Source organism: Piliocolobus tephrosceles, chromosome 2, assembly GCF_002776525.5.
Source record: "Piliocolobus tephrosceles isolate RC106 chromosome 2, ASM277652v3, whole genome shotgun sequence".
NCBI lineage: Eukaryota > Metazoa > Chordata > Mammalia > Primates > Cercopithecidae > Piliocolobus > Piliocolobus tephrosceles.
This window is the reverse complement of record NC_045435.1, coordinates 73,550,368-73,574,418: the sequence shown is the minus strand read 5'-3', so window position 1 is coordinate 73,574,418 and position 24,051 is coordinate 73,550,368. Positions and strand designations below refer to the sequence as shown.

General features: G+C 39.1%; 1 protein-coding gene and 1 non-coding gene across 10 annotated transcripts in view; one reads left to right on the top strand and one right to left on the bottom strand.

The window, feature by feature from the left end:
- The window catches only part of CADPS (calcium dependent secretion activator), a 483,558-nt gene that overhangs the window by 417,417 nt on the left and 42,090 nt on the right, over nucleotides 1-24,051 (bottom strand). The window lies entirely within an intron of this gene.
- LOC111534749 lies at nucleotides 8,623-8,733 on the top strand. Its single transcript, XR_002729198.1, has one exon. It is a non-coding gene; the product is annotated as a U6 spliceosomal RNA (small nuclear RNA).

Genomic DNA, 24,051 nt, shown 5'->3' with positions numbered 1-24,051 from the left:
AAAGAAAATGAAAAAAATGAGCCGGGTGTTGTGGCATGCAACTGTAATCCTAGTTAGTCAGAAGGCTGAGGCAGGAAGATTGCTTGAGTATAGGAGATCAAGGCTACAGAGAGCTGTGATTTCCACTGCACTCCAGTCTGGACAACAGAGCAAAATCCTATCTCCAAATAGATAAAAAGAAACAGGGCATTAAAGTCTTCCTCTCACTTAGTCGTGACAATAACCCTGTGGGGTGTGTGTTACTGGTCCCCTTTATGGTTGAGGAAAAAGGATTAGAGAAATTAGGTAACGTATTTAAGGACATACAGCTAGTAACTGGCAGAGTATGTTACTGAATTTAATGATCAAAGTAGAGTTTAACTAATATTAACCTCAATTGCAACCCAATGTGATTTTTTTTAAAAAAGGAAACAAGCAAGCATTTTTGAGAGAACTGTTTGCAGTTGAAAAGGCACTAATTCAAATGACACTAATTTAGAAATTGTCCTTGCTGAGGCAAGGAATCAGGAACTCTTCCTGAATAAGATTCTGGAATAATTATTTCCTCTCTAATATTTATAGTCTCGGGACAGTGAAGGCTACAGTCTAAAAGGGATCACTTTTTCAAATCAAGGGCTTTGAAATTAAAGATGACTTCAATGAGTCTTTAATTCCTGTATTTTAAAGATAGTTTGTGTTCCTGATATATTATTGCACAAAATGGGTGTATCAGAGGATAAGATATTTTGATCCAAGCACTTGACCCTGCCATTTCAATGTTATAAATGTCTAAATGTCTTGATTACAAACATTAATCAGACTTAAATCAACACCGGAGAATCTTCATCAAGGCAGTTGTTTCTTGGACAAATATCAGTAAGCCAATTTAATTTTTTAATCAAATTTCCTTTTTTTTTTTCTGTATCCCATGCTGGAGAGCAGTGGCACGATCTCAGCTCACTGCAACCTCCGCCTCCTGGGTACAAGTGATTCTCCTGCCTCAGCTTCCCAGGTAGCTGGGATTACAGGTGCCCACAATTACACCCAGCTAATTTTTGTATTTTTAGTAGAGATGAGGTTTCACCATGTTGGCCAAGCTGGTCTGAAACTCAGGAGTTCAAGTAATCCTACCTCGGCCTCCCAAAGTGCTGGGATTACAGATATGAGCCACTGAGCCTGGCCATTATTCTTTAATCAAGTTTCTATCCAACACAATAAAATCATTTCCGATTTCTCAATCTTTATTTTTCTCAATTATTTTCATAGGGCTGAGCTCATTTCTTGTGAAAATCTTTTTTTTTTTTTTTTTTTTTTTTTTGAGACGGAGTCTCGCTCTGTCCCCCAGGCTGGAGTGCAGAGGCGCGATCTCAGCTCACTGCAAGCTCTGCCTCCCGGGTTCACGCCATTCTCCTGCCTCAGCCTCCTGAGTAGCTGAGTACAGGCGCCCGCCACCGCGCCCGGGTAATTTTTTTTGTATTTTTAGTAGAGATGGGGTTTCACCATGGTCTCGATCTACCGACCTTGTGATCCGCCCGCCTCGGCCTCCCAAAGTGCTGGGATTACAGGCATGAGCCACCGCGCCCGGCCTGAAAAACTTTAATACATACTTACTTCATCTACCAGTTTTTATTCACAATGATTTCAAATATATATTGCCACAGTGATTTTTTCGTTGGCCATTATTTCTACTGAGGTTCATTTTTCTGAGTCAACCGTTATACATCTAGATTTTGTCAAGAGGGTGCTATTTTCCATCAATTTTTAGGTACTACCAACTTGATATTTCTTTTTTCCTTCTTTTTTTCTTTTTGAGACAGCGTCTTGCACTGTTGCCCAGGCTGGAATGAAATGGTGCGATCTCGGCTCAGTGCAACCTCCAGCTGCTGGGTTCATGTGATTCTCCTGCCTCAGCCTCCCAAGTAGCTGAGACTACAGGCACACATCACCAAACTCAGCTAATCTTTTGTATTTTTAGTAGAGATGGGGTTTCACTATGTTGGCCAGACTGGTCTCAAACTCCTGACCTCATGATCTGCCTACCTCAGCCTCCCAAAGTGCTGGGATTACAGGTATGAGCCACTGCACCCTGCCCCAACTTGGAATTTCTAAATGTTGAACATTTCTAAATGGAATAAAATGCTGAATATATCTAAATGGAATAAAAATAATAAATGAGATAAAAAATTGCTAGCCTTATGAGAAAACTGGGGTACAAGATTTTGAGTCTGACTCTCCAGAAAAATGAGACTTAGAGAGGTCAAGAGGCAGAGAATGAGACAGAAAAAGTAAAAGTGGAGAAAGAGAGACAGGCTGAAGCTCTCCTGGTGGTCTGGTTACCTATTCTTAAAGTCTTCAGGGTCAAAGGGTGGGGTCAAAAAGTCCCGCTTCGGGCCCAGGTTGATTGCTATTTGTCATCATCATTCTTTATTTTCCTTAGTGGCATCCAGCTATGTCTTATTTGTAAAGCTTCTCTTAGGTTCCAGGGTACCATTCTCATGGTTTTCCTTCAGTCTCCCCGACCTTCCTTCCCAGCATCCATGATTTATTCCGCCTCCTTTGTTTGACATCAAATGTTGGGGAGTGCCAGGGCCCTGTCCTGGGTACCCTTTCCTCAGTGTCCTTTCTCTTTAGATCTTATCGTCCAATAAGTGCCACCTCCTATGCAAATGACACTCAAAACTGTATCTCTAGCCTTGACCTTCCACTAAGCACCAGACTCTTAGACCCAATGCTTAATGGGTGCCTCTACCTGCATGGTGGAGTACAATATGCATCTCAAACCCAACACAGTCCAAACAAAATTCTGGACTTTTCCATCCTAAACCTCTTCCTCCTGCAACACAGTAAACAATACCACCATGTACTCAACTGCACAAACAAAAAATGTAGACACCATTCTTGATTTAGCTTTTTCTTTCTTTTTCCTTCACTTAATCCATCGTCAAGTTCTGTTGAGTCTATTGCCAAATATAACTCAGATCCTACTACCTCTGTACATCTGCATTGCTGCCACTTGAGTCCTTGCCACAGTCCTTTGCTGATCAATTGTCATGTTTCCTCATTGAAATCCCAGCTCCTACTGTTGCTTTTCATACTTCCCAGATGTTAGTGATCTTTTAAAAAAATATATTGAATCATGTCGCTCCTCCTGCCTGAAACTTCCAATGGCTTCCCATTGCACTTAGAATAACATTCAAACTGTTTCCTCTGGCTCAGAAATAACCACAAGAGCAAACCCCCAGGCACCTCTGTGATGTTATTACCTTTGCCCTCTTTTACTGGATGCCAGTGCCACAGGCCTTCTGTCTCTTTCTCAAGCAAGCCAATCTCAGGGTTTGTCCTATCTCAGAGCTTTTCCACAGCAATCATCGTTACATTTGCCGGGAACACTCATTCCTCTTATCTCATGTGACTGTTTCCTTTTGTTGTTCAGGTTTCAGCCTAATTGTCATCTCCCCAGACTGCCCAATCTAAAGTAGCTCCTGGAAGGTCTCTATTGTACCACCCAGCTTTAACGTTATACAAAGCACTTATCACTCTCCGGTATTTTTCTTATTAATTACTTGAACAGTCTTCTGTCTTATTCCACTAGAACGTCAGGTCCACAAGAGGAGGGATGAGGTTTGTCCTGCCTATTGCTGTATTTCCATCCTCTGGCACAGTGCCTGTCATATCGTAGATGATGCATAATATCCGTGAAACGAATACGTGTATGGTAATACCATACACATCAGAATATAAAACTGTGCATGTTTCTCTGATAGACTCTCACCCCCAACATTCGGAACACATACAATTACATCTTAACATAAAACATTGCTTTTTAATTTTGCTGCAATTGCCACAATATAGCCATATCACTCACAAATAATCTTTGAATACCAGGATTATTTTTGAGTGGTCCACATTGGCCTGTATATTTTTTGAATCTAATTACAGCCACAGACCAGGATGCAATTCTAACTCTGCTGCTAAGGACCTGTGTGATGCTGGTCAAGCCACTACCATTAGGGGCCCCTAATATGGGAAATGACCTTCCCTGAGATCCCTTTCAGCTCTAAACAAGCAGTGGAGAGTAGTAGTCAAAAGCATGGTTTTGGTACCAGATGGACCTGAACTAAAAACCATTTTCCATGTAAGGGAACATGGACCTCAGTTTTTCATCTAAAGGGTAAGGATGATAATGTTATCTATGGCCACATAATTGAGCAATTGTATTCACACAAGCACCCAATATAACTACCAGTTTATACGGAGCACTCAAAGCATATTAGTAGTAGTGGTCATATGATATTATTATTATTATTAATATCATCATTAATGAGTATCAACTTCTAAGAAGCAGCTTTTCAAGTACATGCCAACTAAATATTAAAATCATTGGGGGAAATTCTCATGAAAGTATCTTATTAACTTCTTTATTACTTGGATTGGTTTTTACAAATGGTCTGTTGTCTGTTCTTTCCCAGAGTATGAATTTCTGATAATCATGGAGAGAACAAAATGACTTCCATTATCCAGCTAAAATAGAGTTCTGAAGCAGAATTAATCCATGTCTTTGCATGCTAAGTCATAGAAAACTGAATAGCTGTATCCTAAAACCATAGCTTCACTCTTGAGGGTCTTTGTTCCCTGTAAGCCTCCTTTGCTGAATATCCCACTGTCATATCCTGGGTTTTCCATTCCCAGTCCACAAGTAGAAATGCTGCCCATTTGTGATTGTGATGGCGATTGTGAGGACGCAGGGCTCTTATGTGTGTTTGGTGCCTAGCACAGAGCTGCTCACAAAGCACAAAGGAGGCTGTCAGTTAAGCTGAGCTTTCTTCTCCCCTTCCAATTCAAATGAACCTGATACAAAATCCAAAGGAACTGGTACTGGTGGTGGGGAAACAAACCCAGAACAGAGGAATAGTAGTTTATGTAACCAGATTCTGTTTATAAACCAGCCCTTCTTAAACTGGGACCCGTGGTTCTTAGCTTTCATCAAGCTTTCTTAGAGGTTGATGCCCCAACAAAAGCTGAGTCAGTGATGTAAATTGCAAAAGGAGTTGGAGGGAAAGCACATTTGAATAAATCAAGTCAAACGCTCCACAATATTGTTAATATTTAACTAAGAGAGTAGCCTAACATTTTTACCTAATTGCTCTCTCCTCTTTTTTCCACATATTCTACCCACTCCTCCTACCAGCCAATCTTATTTAAAAAAAAAAAAAAAAAAAAAAAATCTGTAAGCCAACATTCTCCTGCACTCCTCCAGAACTGCTCATTGCATAATCACCTCTAGAGTTATCTGCTTGTCATTTCCATGTCTCAGAAGTACACACCATCCACACTGGAAGCCTCAAGAAAATGCATGCATTTGGCACTATGGATTTATATTTGTTGTGTAGAAATAATTGCAAGCCCACCATTTGTAGATTAAGGAATATGGCATATGACTGCTAAAAGCCCTGCATTATAAAGTCTTATTTCAATCCCACCCCATCCTTCAAAGCCCAGTTTAAGGCTTCCTAAGACCTTCTCCAGCAGTCACTTCTCTTCCTTCTCTGACAGGTGTGCCACCTCATGTTTTGCTCAGGCAGCTGAACAATGGCATCGATGCTGTAACTGGTAATTCACAATTCTTTCATACAGGGCAAGGACTGGTGCTTATTAAATCCTCATCAGCTGATTTTTGTTAGAAAGTATCTTTCTCCCCAAAATGAGGACATCCGTTGTCTCTAAATGTCATAATTTAAGCAAATTAATTTATAAACTTAAAACAACAGAAAGGACATTATGTGAGAGTATGAATTAAACTTTACAGATACTAGTATTTATTTGTCTTTAATATTTTAAGACCGCTTTTATCTACCTCAGTGTTTTTTAATGGCTTAAATGTCTTTTACCTACCTATATTTCCTCCTAAGACTAAATAATATGTTTGTCTTATCTAATGGTATATATAAAAGCAAATTACATTAAAAAGATTTTCATTATGAGGTAAAGTATTTACACAGTAACGCCAAGTAAAAGAGGCAAAATACATAATTATATAGATATAGTTTGGCTTCCACTATTAAAAAATATTCAAAAACAACTGGAAGGAGGTACACAAAAATGTTAACACATGATATTTATTTTTGGCGGTGGAAAGACTGGTGATTGTTAAGTTACTTTTGTATACTTTCCTGCATGTGTACATTGTATATAATGTGCATAATTTTACTATATAATCAAGTAAATGCCACTTTTTAAAAAGTCCTTTTGCCTTGGCCGGGCGCGGTGGCTCCAGCCTGTAATCCCAGCACTTTGGGAGGCCGAGACGGGCGGATCACGAGGTCAGGAGATCGAGACCATCCTGGCTAACACGGTGAAACCCTGTCTCTATTAAAAAATACAAAAAATTAGCTGGGCGAGGTGGCGGGCGTCTGTGGTCCCAGCTACTCGGGAGGCTGAGGCAGGAGAATGGCGTGAACCCGGGAGGCGGAGCTTGCAGTGAACTGAGATCAGGCCACTGCACTCCAGCCTGGGCGATAGAGCGGAGAAAAAAAAAAAAAAAAAGTCCTTTTGCCTTAATACACAAGGTGGCCTTCAAGTGAGGTGATGTTGCTCAAGCTGTCTAGCTAATATGTCCAAGTTTCATCAGTGAGTGAGTACCAGAGCTGAAATCTGAACACAGAAACTGTCACTCCTTAGAAATGATCCCTTCCTGCTAGAAAATGAGTTAATTAAAAAAGCCATCTTTTCTATTTAGAATCAGGGTAAAGGTATAATCACACATCAGGAGCCATTCAGCTTCAGATGTGCATGCAATTTCATTTTAAAGGCAGCAAAGAAAATAACTGGCATGTGCTGTTTCAGGCAACATGTGCTGTCTAGATGGTTATATAGGCATTATGCAAGTCACTCATAGGAGCAATTAAATGGTTCAAAATGCATCCTATCTTCTGAAAGAAAGCTCTTTTAGGAAATTGACGTTGGACCCCTTTCTGAATTATAAGTGAGTGGATTATGCATCTCTCCATATGAGAGAGCATTTGAAAGCATCAGACCGAGGGCATGGCTCTCCAGGCAAATGATTTATGTATGTATGTGTAAGACCCTTTTAGTTAGTGACCCTCCTGATTCTCTGACTTTCTGGTAGAAATTAAATGAGCTGTTTTCTGAGGCTGTGGATGGCGGTTGATGGAGAAAGCACAGGATTAGAAGGGCACAGGACAAAAACGTCTAAACACAAACAAATGGAAAAATATTCCATACTCATGGATTAGAAGAATTAATATCATTAAAATGGTCATATTGCCTACACCAATCTACAGACTCAATGCTATTTCTATCAAATTACCAATGTCATTTTTTACAGAATTAAAAAACTATTCTAAAACCTATTTGGAACCAAAAAAAGAGCCCAAATAGCCAAAGCAATACTAAGAAAAAAGAATAAAGTTGGATGAATCACATTACCCGACCTCAAACTATACTACAAGGCCACAGTAACCTAAACAGCATGGTACTGGTATAAAAACAGGCACATAAGCCAGTAGAACAGAATAGAGGACCCAGAAATAAAGCCACACACCTACAAGCATCTGATCTTCAACAAAGTTGACAAAAATAAGCAATGGGGAAAGGACTCCTTATTCAATAAATGGTGCTGGGAAAGCTGGCTAACCATATGCAGAAGAACAAAACTAGACCCCTACCTTTTACCATATATAAAAATAAACTCAAGATGTATTAAAGACTTGACTATAAGTCCTAAAATTACTAAAATCATAGGAGAAAACCTAGGAAATACCATTCTTAACATCAGCCTTGGGAAATAATTTATGATTAAGTCCTCAAAAGCACTTGCTACAAGAAAAAAAAAAATTGGCAATGGGACCTTATTAAACTAAAGAGCTTCTGCACAGTGAAGGAAACTATCAACAAACAACCTACAGAATAAAAAAAGGTATTTGTGAACTACGTATTTGACAAAGGTCTAATATCCAGAATCTATAAGGAACTTAAGCAATTGAACAAGCAAAAAACAAATAACCCCACTGAAAAGTAGGCAAAGCACATGAACAGACACTTCTCAAAAGAAAACATACAAGTGGCCAACAAACAGTAGAGGCTGTGCTTTGTTTACTACCAAATCTCATATGCTTTGCCTTTTTGCCAACACAGAGTAGAAGCTCAATAAATTTTTATTGAACGAACAAATGAATGAATGAAATGTGTGGAACTTTTCAATGAGAGACAGTGGCCATATATCTCTCTTATCTCTGCACACATTTAGCACTTACTAAATTTATATTAATCTTACCATTGAAGCTTTGAAATAACAAGGTAAAAGATAGTTGCAACTGCACTAAATCTACACAGGCCCTGAAATCCATTGGTAGATGCCGAAAGTAAGCACTTGTAATATGTCACCTGAGAAATTCATTTCCCCAATCCTGTCAAACGCATTGCTTTCTGGGCCAAACCACCAGTCTTTGAAAGGTGATGTGAAGATCTAAAAACAGTAAAAATGTAACAAAGGTCACAAATGTAACTTGAAATTTTTATAGCTCCCTTAATAAAGTAAAAAGAAATAGATGAAATTTTCATAATATGTTTAACTCAATATATTGACAATATTATCATTTAAAAACATAATCAGTACAAACGCTCGTTCACTTGGGCAGCACATATACTAAAATTGGAATGATTACAAAGAAGATTAACATAGCCCCTAGGCAAGGATGACATACATTCGTGAAGCAGTTCATATAAAAATTTCTTTTACCTATTCAGCTGATATTTTACTTTTTTAATATATAATTTATTCTAAATCCGTGTGTTTCACATGTATGGTTCATCTTGGTATGAGTTTATAACTTTCCACACGTCTAATTCAATCCTGGGAAGAAGTTACACTATGAGAAAACCTGGATTATGATGGTTCTCAAACTTACAATTCCTTCAAAACTGTCAAGCCATATTCTGAAAATACAACACAAATTTGTTGCTGCAAGACCATGTTTCAAATGAAGCTGGGGTATACTTTATCCTCTGCCATCCTTAGGAATTATCTCCATGAAACTTAATTGCTAAGCACAGGGAGTACCCACTCTTTTCCTCTTTCAACTGTTTTCATTACTTTAAAGATCAAAGCAATTAGTCAATGAAATGAATCACTAAACAAATTGTAACATTTTAAAAGTTAACTCCATTTTGACGCAAACTTCCCAAGACAGGTTTTGAGGGACTTCCATCTTCTTTTTGGTCTCTCTCTTAGCAGAGCTAGTCAATTCCTTTGAAATTGTACTGTCCTTTTTACATGTATATAGTTTCGTAAGACAAATTAAATTTCAATTTCTTAGTATTCTGGGAGACTGCTGTTCTTAAAATAAATGAAGATAAAATATGTAGGTAAATATTCACTAACAAGGTACATACAAGATTAATCATGGTAACACAGATTATAATAACCCGGTACTGGAAACAAGCAAAATGCCAATGAGCAGTAGAATGGGTGAAATATTGTGTGATAGTCAATGGAATTCTACACTTACTGAAAATCAACTACTGTTACATAAAAAAATAAACTCACAAATTAGTGAGTGAAGAGGCCAGTCACTGAGACATCATACTATGATTTCATTTGCATAAAGTTCAAAAATAGGAAAAATTAATCTATGGTCTGAGAAATCAGGATAATGGTGACCAGGGGTTGGGGAGAAGTGATTGGTAGGGGTGCAGGATGGATCTCCTGGGGAACAGATAATATTCTGTTCCTTGATGTGGGTGCAGACTACATGGGTGTGTGCATGTAGGATTTATACAATTCTCTGACATTCATTATGCTTCAATACCACTTCCATAAAAATAATCAGACACATGAGAAAGTTAGAAGCTTGCTATCATACACCCCTGCCCCATGTGTTTCTGTTAAAAATTGGTCCTATTGTGCTGCTTCCTGCTTCTACCTTTTTGAGTTTCTAACTAAATTAAGGCAAAACAACTGATAGGGCTTTTAAGCAAAAGGCATGTTTTTCTCTGAGTTTGTGTCTTTCCTTCTCTCTCACTCTCCCTTCTCTTTCCTATGCCTTCCTGCACCCCCTAGGTCCAGGTCTTTCTCTTCTTCAAGCAAATTTACTTAAAAGAAGGAAAGATAAGTAATAACTACACTTTTCTGATTGGATGAGAACAGCTTTGGGATGTATCTGCAATCTTCAAATTGATCTTTTTATGATGATATGAAGAACTTGAATGGTTAAAAATATTTATTGTTGATTTCTCATTTCATTCTCTGATTTGGGCTATAAGAGATCACTTTTTCTCTACCCACTTAACTCCTGTAGAGTATGGCTGTGGGGGATGCATATATTTTAATAAAGCTTTAAATTAACAATTGCATGATACTCTGACCTGCTCTTACTATGGAACTTAGCATACTTATAAGAAATATTGTTATCGCCAGAAGGAAGACAAAATGTGTTATGCATACCAAAGCCTATATGTAGTGGGAAAATATCCTTTCCTATTTTAACTGTTTCTGAACTGGTGTCTCTTTAGGAAAAGGTTTAGCTAACTGAAGGCTTTGGAGGCAGTCCCCAAGGAATTGACTACTTGTGGGCTTAGAGGTTGTCTCTCACTCACCACCCCCACTGATCCTCAAATAAATTTGTTTACAAAAGTGGATATGTTATTATTCTTCCCTACCCAGGGAAGTAAGTTGGGTTAAAACAACCTTATTTCCAAACATCATATAGAAATTATAGGAGATGACTTAACAACAACAAAAAATTCAATGTGCAGCTTTGGACAGCCATTTAGAGCAAACACATTACTCTGGGGTGAGGAAAAGGAAGAAAACTTCCCCTTGATGATAACTTTAAATATCTATGTATATATTTAAAGCAGCCATGGCTAAATGAAGCCTTCCCAGCACTGCTAGATAAACACGACCTCACTACCTTTGCAGGAACCTACCTTAGGGCAGAATTGTAAGAAGTTGTGCATTCAGAAAGCCTCATATTTTTCACAGGAGAGCTTTAAAAATGCAATTTCTCTTGGAGCAAACCAAACAGAGCTGATACATAGTCAACTCTCTTTTCACATTTCAGTAACTTGTGCTAACCCTCCTAGTTTTCAAATCTCTTTAGTCCACAGTGACAAAGATCTGCTAGCAACCCAGATGCTAAGCTGAGGCCCAGGTTTTCCTCCTCCTTCTTATCAAAATATTCTAACCAGAGTTGTGAATGAAGTTAAAGATCTAGTAAAACATTTTTTGGCCTTTCTCCACCTCAACCTAGGAAGAATCACATAAAATAGTCCAAGGCCAGGAAGTAAAAGCAAAGGCATATGAAGTCCCTACAGCAGAGGTTACCTGGAGTCTCTAAGGATTTGAACTCCTTACATCACTAGGATTTAAAACATCTCCTCTCTCTTACATAGAGAATCAAAAGTTGACTGAAGAGCCTTTATAAACATCATGATAACAGAATATTTGATAGACACTGCACCATTTGTTTGCATTTGCTCTCTGGCTAACTTCAGAACCTCCTATCTTGAAAGGTCAGGTACACAGTATTGAGAAAGGTATATTTTTGCTGAATGATGGTGAGCATCGCAAATCAATTTCAGCACACTTTCCTGAGGAACAGGGAAGGGTCTTTGCATGATCTTTCAGGAAGTCACACCATTCAACATTGTCATATGAGATACAATCTACACACCATCTTTGTATTGCCTTAATTAAGGCAGCAGGGCTCCCTGGAAAAGGAAAAAATCTACTGCACAGTTTAGATGTTTGAGTTTGTGGAAACTTTTTGATTCTTTGAATACTCTGATTTTTTTTTTATTATACTTTAAGTTCTAGGGTACATGTGCACAACCTGCAGGTTTGTTACATATGTATACATGTGCCATGTTGATGTGCTGCACCCATTAACTCGTCATTTACATTAGGTATATCTCCTAATGCTATCCCTCCCCCATCTCCCACCCCATGACAAGCTCCAGTGTGTGATGTTCCCCTTCCTGTGTCCAAGTGTTCTCATTGTTCAATTCCCAACTATGAGTGAGAACATGTGGTGTTTGGTTTTTTATCTTTGTGATACTTTGCTGAGAATGATCGTTTCCAGCTTCATCTATGTCCCTACAAAGGACATGAACTCATCCTTTTTTATGGCTGCATAGTATTCCATGGTATATATGTGCCACATTTTCTTAATCCAGTCTATCATCAATGGACATTTGGGTTGGTTCTAAGTCTTTGCGATTGTGAATCGTGCTGCAGTAAACGTATGTGTGCATGTGTCTTTATGGCAGCATGATTTATAATCTTTTGGGTATACGCTCAGTAATGGGATGGCTGGGTCAAATGGTATTTCTAGTTCTAGATCCTTGAGGAATCATCACACTGTCTTCCACAATGGTTGAACTAGTTTACAATCCCACCAACAGTGTAAAAATGTTCCTATTTCTCCACATCCTCTCCAGCACCTGTTGTTTCCTGACTTTTTAATGATTGCCATTCTAATTGGTGTGAGATGGTATCTCATTGTGGTTTCGATTTGCATTTCTCTGATGGCCAGTGATGATGAGCATTTTTTCATGTGTCTGTTGGCTGCATAAATGTCTTCTTTTGAGAAGTGTCTGTTACTCTGATTTTTTTAGTCCTTTAATCCCTTAGAACCATTAACTATGAGTCAAAACAACTTCCAAACCTGGAGTTTCCTTTAAAGAGAAAATGTCTGTGGTTTATTAAATAACTGCATAAAATTATTTGTTTAATCTCTTCTCCGCGTCTTTAAGCAGGTAGCTTATTTGGTATACTGTGTAAATCAGTACAAAAATTCAAGAAACTACCTAGTAGAAAGAAGCCAACATTTTGGGTCAGGGAGGTTGTTTGCTAGGTAAATTGGTACAATGTGAACATTAACACAAGGTTCAAATAGTTTCCAAATCAATTTGATTTAGAAAAGAATGCAGATTGCATATGGGCTTCCAAGTTCAAATGTCTACATTACCACATTTCCCTTGGAGGGAAGAAAAACAGGATGTGGTTTAGGATGCTGCTACAAATCAACTCAAGGACCCTTTAATAATTTCAGTAATACCTGTGTGCAGCCCACATTTGGTTTAAGTGACATTGTCCAATCCTAGGAATTTTCTAGCTTTAGGTCGATGTTAAAACTCAGCGCCAAGTCCGGAGCGAGAAAGAAACCACCTACTGAGAATTGTTTTTCTAATGTTTTCCTTTACGATTTATAATAACCACCAAGCAAGTCTTTGGATGGGGAAATTTCAAGTTATGGCTGCCAAGTAGAGTTGAAGTCTTAGCAAACTGACATCGGACCCATGATTCCACTGGTCCTTAAACTTATCTGCATGTCAGAGGCCTTCAGGGACCCGCACTCGATCTACTGTATCAAAATCTCAGGGGAGGCTAAGTCAGGGGCAGCATTCCTACAACTCAATAGCAAAAAGTCAAATCACCGAGTTTGTAAAATAGACAGAAGACTTGACAACACACCTCAGAAAGGTAGGTGCATGAATGGCTAATAAGCACACGAGAAAGTGCTCCACATCAATAGTTATCAGGAAAATGCAAATGAAACTACCATAAGATACCACTCGACACCTGTTTGAACAGCTAACATTAAAAAGACAGACTCATGTTGGAAAGGATGTGAAGCAACCATAACTCTCATACATTGCTGGGAGAAGGGTAAATAGCCCCACCACTGTACTTTGCATAATGATTTGGCAGATGAGATAAACATATACCTACCTAACAAGATAGCAACTTCTCTGCTATTTATCTGAGACATGAAAACATATGTGCACAGAAAAACTTGTATGAGAATGAGCATAGCAATTTTATTCCTAATAGCTAAAAACTGGAGACAGTCAAAATGTCCATCAAAAGGAGAATAGATACATAAATTGTGTCAGAGCCAAACAATGTAAAAGTACCCAGCAGTTGAAAGGGACAATCTACTGATACACACAACATAGTTGAACTTCAATAGTATTATTCTGAGTGGGGGAAAAAAAACCCAAACACAGAAGATCATACATTGTATGTTTTCATTTTTATGAAATTTTATAATAGGAAAACTAATATTTAGTAGGAGATAAGAACAGTTACTGGCTCCAGGGGATGGTGGTAGAGGTGGGTGGGCAGGGATTGACTGTGGGGGGCAGGAGGGAACTTTCTAGAGTGGTAGAAATGGTCAATATTTTAAAAGAAGTGTGGGTTATGTGTGTATTTGTCAAAACTCAGTGAACTGTACACTTAAGATCTGTTTGAACGGATGTAAATTATTCTTCAATAAAGTAAAATTAAATGGAAAAAAGTCTCCAAGTATATTTACATATTTACAATGTGAATCTATGTTTGTAAACCACTATATCAAGGAATATTAAAAAAAAAACACTGCAAAATGATTTTTATTTTTTGCTACAATCCCAAGGTTTTAGTGATGATGCTCACAACATGTTGGAAGACCAAAGTTTGGGGTGAGGGTTAAAGCAATGACAATCTGTGTGTGTGTGTGTGTGTGTGTGTGTGTGTGTGTTACAGTAAAGGGTGGATTCAGCAGGTCTACGATGTTCAAATTCTACACATTCCAAAGAAAGGCATGCCCCACCCCCTTCATCAGCTTATGCGAGAGAACTTCTAAACCATTGGAATATCCTGCCTGATAACAGTGTCTTTGTATACCTGTGGCATTGGGCCATGGCAGATGGTTTACGCTAATGATGTGATTAACAGTGGGGTGCTTGGGCTGGAGACTATGTAACTAAGGTCAGTCATATGGGCACTCCATCCCTATGTAACCAATACCTAATTTTAAAAATCCTGGACATCAAGGCTTGAGTGAGCTTCCCTGGTTGGCAGCATTCTGTACACGTTGTCATACATTGCTCCTGGGAACAGTAAGTACTGTCCCATGACCTCACTTGGAGAGGAAAACTGGAAGTTTGTGCCCGGTGTCCCGTGAACTCTGCCCTATGCACTTTTTCCTTTGCTGATTTTAATCTGTATCTTTTCTGAAATAAACTGTAACCATGAGTATAACAGCTTTTCTGATATCTTTGAGTCTTTCTAGTGGATCATTGAACTGAGGATAGTTGGGGACCTCACACATATGCATGTGTGAACACACACATACACATGCACACACACGATACAAATAAATTCAAATTAAAGAAACAATAAAAAGATGCAATGAAAATGGGTGCAGTGAGTTTTCATAAAAGCCCAATGATCCTGAACAGGCCATACAACCCCAGGAGTATAATCCTGTGTTGGGTTAGGGGAATGGTCTAGAATTTGGTACACTGGCCTCAATCTGACAAGGTACAGGTGTATACCACACAAGGTGCTGACACGATCACCGCAGTATAGCTACTGTGAATTTTCAGTAAGGAAGACAACACTTTTCTGAAATATTCCACAAATAGAGAAACAGACAATCATAGCACCCTCCTTGATCCAACATTACCTACCCCTCCAGATTCATGGTACACGACTCTCCCTCTCATTTTCAATATTTTATCCAATACTGTGGGGTTTTCTGCCTCTGTCCTATATTTTATCCTTCAGAGCCTATTGTATAAAGTGGAATTATTATTTCTTAGCCTGGTTATGTATTTTTAACCTCTCTTACTAAAATATGAGCTCAGTAAGGACAAGGAAGAGGTCTACAGGTCCTTACTTTGTCTCTAGCACCTAGTTTAGGCCTGACATTAATAACAATACTATCTGAAGGGTGAAAGCCTGAACAGTTGAGTTCCTTGAATGCAGCTGGTGCTTTCCAGTTTCAGGGCCTTTGCATATACCATTCCCCCTTTTTGGACCAATCTTCCCTTTCTCCTCTTTACTAGACAATTCCTACTTACTCTTTCTTTCTCTTTTTTTTTTTTTTTTTGAGACAGAGTCTCACTCTGTCACCAGTCTGGAGTGCAGTGGTGCGATCTGGGCTCACTGCAACCTTCGCCTCCCAGGTTCAAGTCATTCTCCTGCCTCAGCCTCCTGAGTAGCTGGGACTACAGGCACACACCACCATGCCCAACTAATTTTTGTATTTTAGTAGAGATAGACTTTCACCATGTTGGCCAGGCTAATCTCGATCTCTTAACCTTGTGATCCACCCGCCTCAGCCTCCCAAAGTGCTGGGATTACAGGTATGAGCCACCATGCCTGGCCTTCTTCCTCATCTTAAGCATCCCTCTTGGAAAACCACCCTCAGATTAGCTAGATAAGACACTCTTTTCATACTAGTCTGTATTTGTTTGCTATTGTTATATAACAAATCACTTCAAATTTAGGGGCTTCAAACACCATTTATTATACTCATGGTTCTGTAGGTCAAAAGTTTGGGCAGGCTTACCTGGGTTCTCTGCTTTAGAGTCTCTGTATTGGTTTTCTAGGCTGCCTTAACAAAATATCATAAACTAGGTGGCTTAAAACAATAGAAATATATTATTTTGCAATTCTGGAGTCTAGAAATCCAGACTCAAGGTCTTGGCAGGGCCAAACTTCCTCCAAAGGCTCTAGGGAAGAATGTTCTTTGCCTCTTTCAGCTTTTGGTAGCTCCAAGAATTTCTTGCCTTGCAGTAGCATATCTCCAGTCTCTGCCTCCATTTTCACATGGCTGTCTTCCCTCTATGTCTGTGTCTTTACATGGCATTCTTCCTGCGTTTCTGTGTCTGCATCAAAATTTACCTCATCTGATAAAGACACCACTCAGAGTCATGCTGGATTAAGGGCCACCCTACTGATCTCATCTTAACTTGATTAACTCTACAAAGATCCTGTCTCCAAATGATGACACAGGCATAGGCACCAGGGGTTAGGGTTTCAACATACACATTGGGAGACATCATTCAATTTTTGCTGGACACAACTCAACCCATAACAGTCTCACAAGGCTGAACTCAAGGTATCATAAGACCTGGACTCTTATGTGGAAGCTGTGGTGAATAATTCATTCCCAAGCTCAGTTTGTTAGCAGAGTTTAGTTCTTTGTGGTTCTAGGAATGAGGTCTCTGCCTCCTTGCTGGCTGTCAGCTAGGGGCTGCCCTAAGCTTCTAAAGACCATCAACATGCTTTATCACAGGACCATCCATCCCCAAGCCAGTGTTGGTGCATCAAATCCTTCTCATGCTTGGAGTCTCTCTGACTTTCTCTCTGCTAAAGGCTGGAGAAAATGCACTTCTTTGAAAGGGATCCTCTAATTCGATTAGGACCACCGAGATAATTTCCCTTTTGTCTTATAACTTAACCTTATCAAGGGAGTGCTATCATATTAACAGGTTCGACTCACACACAAAGCAGAGGGGATTATTTAAGGGCAAGTGTCACTGGGGGCATTCTTGTAATTCTGCCCACCACATCACCCTTACCAGGCTCTTTTTCACCTTTCCTCAAATGCCTAATTACTTATTAAACATGTGCTTTCCATGTTAGATTATACACTCCATGAGGGTGGAGAATAAATTCATGTTATTCACAGCTGGTGTCTTGAGCACCAGGCATGAGGCAGAGTAGGCACCTGAATAAATGAATCAATGGATGGATGGATGAATAGATGGGAAAATGGGTGGATTTCTCCTAAATATTCTAACAGACCCATTAGCTTGCTCATTTGATACAGAAACATTAAGAGACAAGGTCGGCCAGGCACAGTGGCTCACGTCTGTAATTCCAACACTTTGGGAGGCCGAGACGGGTGGATCACTTGAGGTCAGGAGTTTGAGACCAGCCTGGCCAACATGGTGAAACCCCGTCTCTACTGAAAATACAAAAAGTAGCTGGGTGTGGTGGTGCATGCCTGTAATCCCTGCTACTCGGGAGGCTGAAGTAGGAGAATGGCTTGAACCTGGGAGGTGGAGGTTGCAGTGAGCCCAGATCACACCACTGCACTCCAGCCTGGGTGACAGAGCAAGACTCTGTCTCAAAAAAAATAAATAAAAATAAAAATTAAATTAAATTAAAAAAATAAAAGAGACAGGTCTTGACTGATTGGACATTTCAGGCAGGAAAATGATGGAAAGAAATTGAGTTTGCAGATTAGGAACACAGATGTCAAGGTCGAGATAATGAACCCAGAGTCTTGACTGACAATAGTCAGAAACTTGCAAATGCTTAAGTTCTGCCACAACATGAGAAATGACCTGCCATTTATTATACCACTTTGTCTTGGTTTCTCCAAGAATATCTATTATCTTTTCAAAAATTAATAGGTGCAGACAATTGTGTGACAGCTAATGAGAAAACAGAATGTGTGTGTTGTGGCAGCACTAACTCAGGTGGTATGATTTAAACCAACAGACATACTGTGCTGCTAAGATTGAAAACCTATACTAGGCCCTCAGCTAAATTGCTAAATAGATAAACAGCCTCCTCATAAGTACAAAATCCCAAACCTGCTGGAAACATATATTTTTAGACATACAGTGCTGAAATTTCCGATGAAACAATCAGACTTATATATTCCAAAGTTAAGCACACTTCCAAAGTTTTTTCTCATTGAGGGCAATACAAATGGCTACTTTAATTATATTTTCCCTTTGGGTGATTCAATGCAGTATGATTTTTAAATGAGTTTTTAAAATATGCTTTTTAAAAAATATATAAGAAAAGTGGTTGGGGCCAGAGAGCCTGTAGCTAATAGCAGACTTCAAAGAGGGGGAAAGATCAATGTGTATCTCCAGGATTAAAATACACAGCTGTAGTTTGCAAATTCAAATACATTTTAAGGCCACCTCCTCTTTCTATCCCCCAAAGGCTTAATCCTTTGATTGACAGTTACAGTCCTATCAGAAAAGCAGACTACATTTATTCTGAGGCACTGAAGGAGGTAAGCCTTAATCTCTTTAACCGTCTCAACCATGATGTCTTTGAATAAAGGAAAGCAATTACTATTTCAATTCCTGCTGGTTGCCTTTCCTGGTAATAAACTGATTGGGGATCAGAAGTCCTGTCGGTTGCATCTTGCTGGACCTTAGGGGCCTGCAGGTTTACAAGTTGCATGACAGCCTAAGTTAACACTGCCCATGTTTTTCTGCCACGGCTCCTGCTCTGATCCTCCATCTGACTTCTCCTCTTTGCAGGCATTACATAATGTGCAAGGGGAAAAACAGCCTGAAATAATCTCACATCAGGAGGATTTGGACAAAAAACCAAATTCAAATTGATAATCCAAGGCTGAGATTGCCACTGTCATTCAACTATCCTTCTGAAATACTTCTCAGCTTGTGTTTTGGTACCTGTTGCAATAACTTCAAACAAAAAAAGAAAAAAGGAAAGAAAGAAAGAAAAAGAATGTCTTCATAGATAGATTTCAAAGCACAGCCTAGATATTTGATAGAAAATTAGACCTAGTGATGTTTGTTTGATGTACGAATATTCAACAGTTATCATCTGCTGAAAATGGAGTCAACTATACTGTTTATGGCAGCAACAGATTTAATAGCACCTTGAATCTGGAAGTTTGAGGCTATGAGAATAAATGTAAGCTTTATCATCGGTTGTGAGAGTGTTCCCTCCAATGTTAGAAGTCAGAGAATGTAAGGAGACTGCAGGGGAGCGAGCTAATAAAAAGAAATCAAGGGTTGCATGCAATGTCACGAAATTTAGGGCACCAGAGATTATTAAAATAATCCTTCAGGTTTATACCTGGGGATCCACCCTTACCAAAAACAAAGGAAAGAATAAACAAACAAACAAACCAAAAACCAAAAAACAACAACAAAAAAACCCATCCACAGTGGCAAAGAAAATACTCTGAGTAATTTCTTCATACTGTTCACAGCACAAGTGAAGTATACCACCACTTTTTAAAAAAAAAAAGATAACTCTATAAAGTCTGCAGTTTATTCTTCCATTACAAACTGATGTAATTTGGTGCATTTAAAAAGAATAGCCCAGGGACTGAAATATTTTAATTTGCTTCTCTAATGAGAGGTTCTTCGCAGTTCTTCTAAGAACGCTTGTTTTCCCAAGCTTCCTTCTCCCACATTCTCTCCCACATACACATGCTACAAAACTGTGTGCTACAGTCCTGCTTGGTTAAAATATTACGTGTCAGGGATGAAGTCAGCTTTATGTACCAGCACATACATACACAGGCACATATATCCAGGGCAAAGCCCCTAACCCTAAATTTGCTTTATTTTGTAGAAGAAAATCACTCTCACACTGCGAAATAAGAAAATTGGCTATGGACACCTGTCATATATGCTTGATAATTTCACAGCCTTTCGTTCTACATTGCTTGTTTAGACATGGCTTTCTGTCAACCAGGAAGTTCCATCAGTTTCTAGAAAGTCAGAGAACTCAGTTTATTTTATGGGTGGGAGAGGCACCTTTTCCTTATTAGCTTGGAGGGGAACTAGCTTCTCTTGGGTAAATACCCAAAGTCGGATATGTTATTAGGCACTTAATGTCCTCATTTTAGGGGTTCTCAAAGTGTGATCATAAACAGGATCACAAAGGCTCTCAAAGTGTGATATGCAAACCAACAGGAACAATGCAGCACCTGGGAGCTTGTTAGAAATGCAAATGATCAGGCCTCAACCCAGACCTACTAACCCTGAAACTCTGGGCGTGGATGTACGGTGAGCCCCTCAAGTGATTCCAATGCATGCTCAAGTTTGAGAACCACCGTCTTCTATCATGTAAACATCAAGATGCCTTATTAAGTAGGCACTGTTATCTCCATCTCCAATCCCTCATTGGTGAGGGAAGTGAGGCTCAAAAGGTAAGGCCATTTGTCATATAGATGGGAAATAATGGGGCTGGGATTTAAACTTCAATTGTTCTAGCTTCTAGCCTTAAGCTTTTTCCATGCAACCTTTCATATCATCACTGCTGGCCATAGAAAATAACTTTAAACTTTGAAAACAGCTCTTCGCAGCCTTGCCCTGAAGCAAAGCAGCTTCCTATGCATGGAGGTACAATAATGCTTCCTATGACTACACCTCCAAGTCAAGCTTTCTCTCCTACTCTCAGGCATCATTCTGACAGAGACACAGAATTATACACTTGAGCTGGGAGGTTTTAGCAGTGCTTAAGGCATCAGGGGAGAAGCCAGGGTGACAATAAGATCTTCCAATTCCTTGACCTCAAAGAATGTAGACTTTGCCAGTCTGTCTATGCACAGGCCATAGACTTACAAATAACTGAAAAACGGGCTGCTGTGCCTGATCCTAAATCCTAATGTGACCTTGGAACATAGTTTTTGCCTTATCCCAACAATTCTGAGGCAGGTGGTAGAAGATGCAGTGGAGGCAGAAGAGAGTCAGTTTCTTGTGGAACTATTGAGAATTTCTGAGACATAAGGACTTTTGCTTTGGTCATGTATTCAGTTGATCAGACTTATCAAAAAGAGAAAGGAGATCCTCCTAGAAGTTAGGAGAGGGGTTTGTTTCAGTAGGAGATTAGTAGGAGATTACGTTTTCCTGAAAATTGGTGTCATGGTACACATAAAACTGGTACACTCTGAGGTTGATGGACTGTATCAATGTCCATTTCCTGGTTGCGATATTGTATGGTAGCTATGCAAGATGTTATTGTTGGGGAAAAATGAGGAAAGGGGATATAGGATCTCTGTCTTATGTCTTACAACTGCATGTAAATGTACATATATTTCAAAATAAAAAATTTTTTAAAAGTTGGTGTGATGGTAAGAAGGGCAGAAAGTGGTCTGGGAAAAGTAACTTGTAACTGTGCTATTTCATATCTTTAAATATCATCCTTGATGGGTCTTCAAGTCTCCATAGCTCTTGAGCAACTGAAAGGAAACTCATGACAGAGGGGGCTTTCACATCGTTCTTAACCTTTCACGGAAGTCACTGGAACATAATACTCTTACAGTTTAAGTGACACTCTGAGGGAGGGTCTCCTTGCACTGGTAACATGTCTAGCACCCAGCCATAAGTTTGGTTGCTAGGTAACATGGTCACTCTGCTATTTAGGTACAGCATCTGTAACCTATTCCTTCCTTGAAAGGGGTGGACAGGTTGTAGGGAAAGGATCTTTGTTGGAAGAAAATCTGCTGGTTGCTGCCTTTTTAGTTTTTTTCCCCCTTCTGAGCTGCCAGACGGAATATTTAAAAATACACCTAAGCTGCTGCTGGGAGCCAAGAATTTCACATCAACTGTTAACTGCCTGTTAATGGTTTTGATGGAAGGCTTGATATGAAACACCACATCCCAATAGATAATTTGATTGCAGATAAGATCAGACAATGTACTGCAGAGGGTGTGGGGGTGCTATTTCTTGATTCCCCCCACCCAGGTGTGTAAAGAAATCTATCCCATAGCTGGAAATACAGTATAATCCCTAACTATATCTTTCCAAGAAGTCTGAAAATGGGATATTTCCATTGGTAGTGAGGTGTGAAAAACAATTCAGGATGGCCACTTTTCAAGCAAATGTTGTAAAGATGGTTGGGTACTGGGGGACACCTAATACCTTATGGGGGATGAACAAGATAAAAGTGTATTTTCATTGAGAACACTCACTGTGCCAAAGACTATCATTTAACCCTCCTAACCCCCATGAGGCATGTACTTTAATACCCATTTCATAGATAACTGAGGATTTGAAAAGTGAATTGATTTGCCCAAGGTCCCAAAGCCAGTGAGGAAGGGGTGAAGTTCAAATTAGATACCTTTGGTCTCTAAATTCATAGTCCTAGCAGTTACGCTGTGTGTGTTCTACAGACTTTTCCAAGCCTAGATTTCTAAGACTCTATGAATAATCAGGAAACAGATCTTTCAAATAGCTTTGATATACAATCACATACACTGAGGGGTTTCCAGAGTAGGGAGAACCAGAAGCCCTTAATGAATCAAAACAACCATTTTGTTGCAGATGGTTCAGATTAAGCCATATTTTTTTTTTAAAAAGAGGGAGATTAGAGATCTGTACAGTTCACAATTTGTTGTAAAGAGCTTTGCCTCTTTTTGCCACTTAGTGTAATCATTATAATACCTCCCATGCACACAGTGCTTTAGGACTTACAAAGCACTTTCACATGTATCATTTGATCTTCATAACGATCCTGTAAATTCAGTAGAACATTTTACAAATAAGGAAAATGTGGTTCACAGAAGGTAAATAAATTGCCTCAGCAATGTGCCTCAAAAAGAGAACTTCTATATTTTGGCTAGGACACTGCTTTATTGTGTGGGGTCTATAGCAATGGTGGGTTCCCAACCATTAAATGCCAGGAGCTCTGCCCAGTCACTGTCATTCAACATTTTTAATAATTGTGCCTTCTGGGAGTTAAACCCTCCATTCCTCATTGGAGACCTACTGACACATGGTGCAGGTAAGAGGTTTGGGTGTTTGGGTGTCACGCTTCTTCTAAGTCGTGGAGCCGGGGCTCCAGATGGCAATTCCAGCACTCTTCCTACCATGGCACTATTTTAAACTATCAAATGTGCAGTAGCCTAACCTGGGTTGGGGTGGCCTTCACAAAACTGTTCCCATTGTTTCAATCATCAGATAAATTCTTTTAAAGTAACTGGGCAAAAACGTGGAACTACTGACAAGGGACTGGGCAAATGGCCAATTAGTAACTGAGATAATAGCTTTTGCCATAATGGCTTTAAAAAGAAAAAAAAACACGTTACCAGAATCTGCACCAAAGGGCAAACAAACACAGAAGAGCCTTGTGTAACACAAGGGTGGTTACGCCTAGGTTTATCTTGCACATCAGAACATTTTAATATTCTTTTTAATTATATATTCACAGTTGAGGGCCAAATTTGATGTTATAAAAAGCATACTTAATTTTAAAAAGCACATTTATTTAAATATGCTTTTAATAACATGTAAATATATACCAGCCGATTTTTAAAAATTACCTTCTACTTATTCTGCTTAGGATTTATTTTAAATTTCAGTTTTGCTGATGAAGTTGCAAATTGGCTGCTTATGGACCCAGTTCTACCATTAAATGGGATGCTTACTTTGGTCTACCTGTGTTCTCTCTTTAATAATTTGATTTTGATTTTCTTTAGTGGACATAAGCACACTCCATTTCATTACCACTTCCAACTGTATTACATTCAGTTTACCTTACTCTT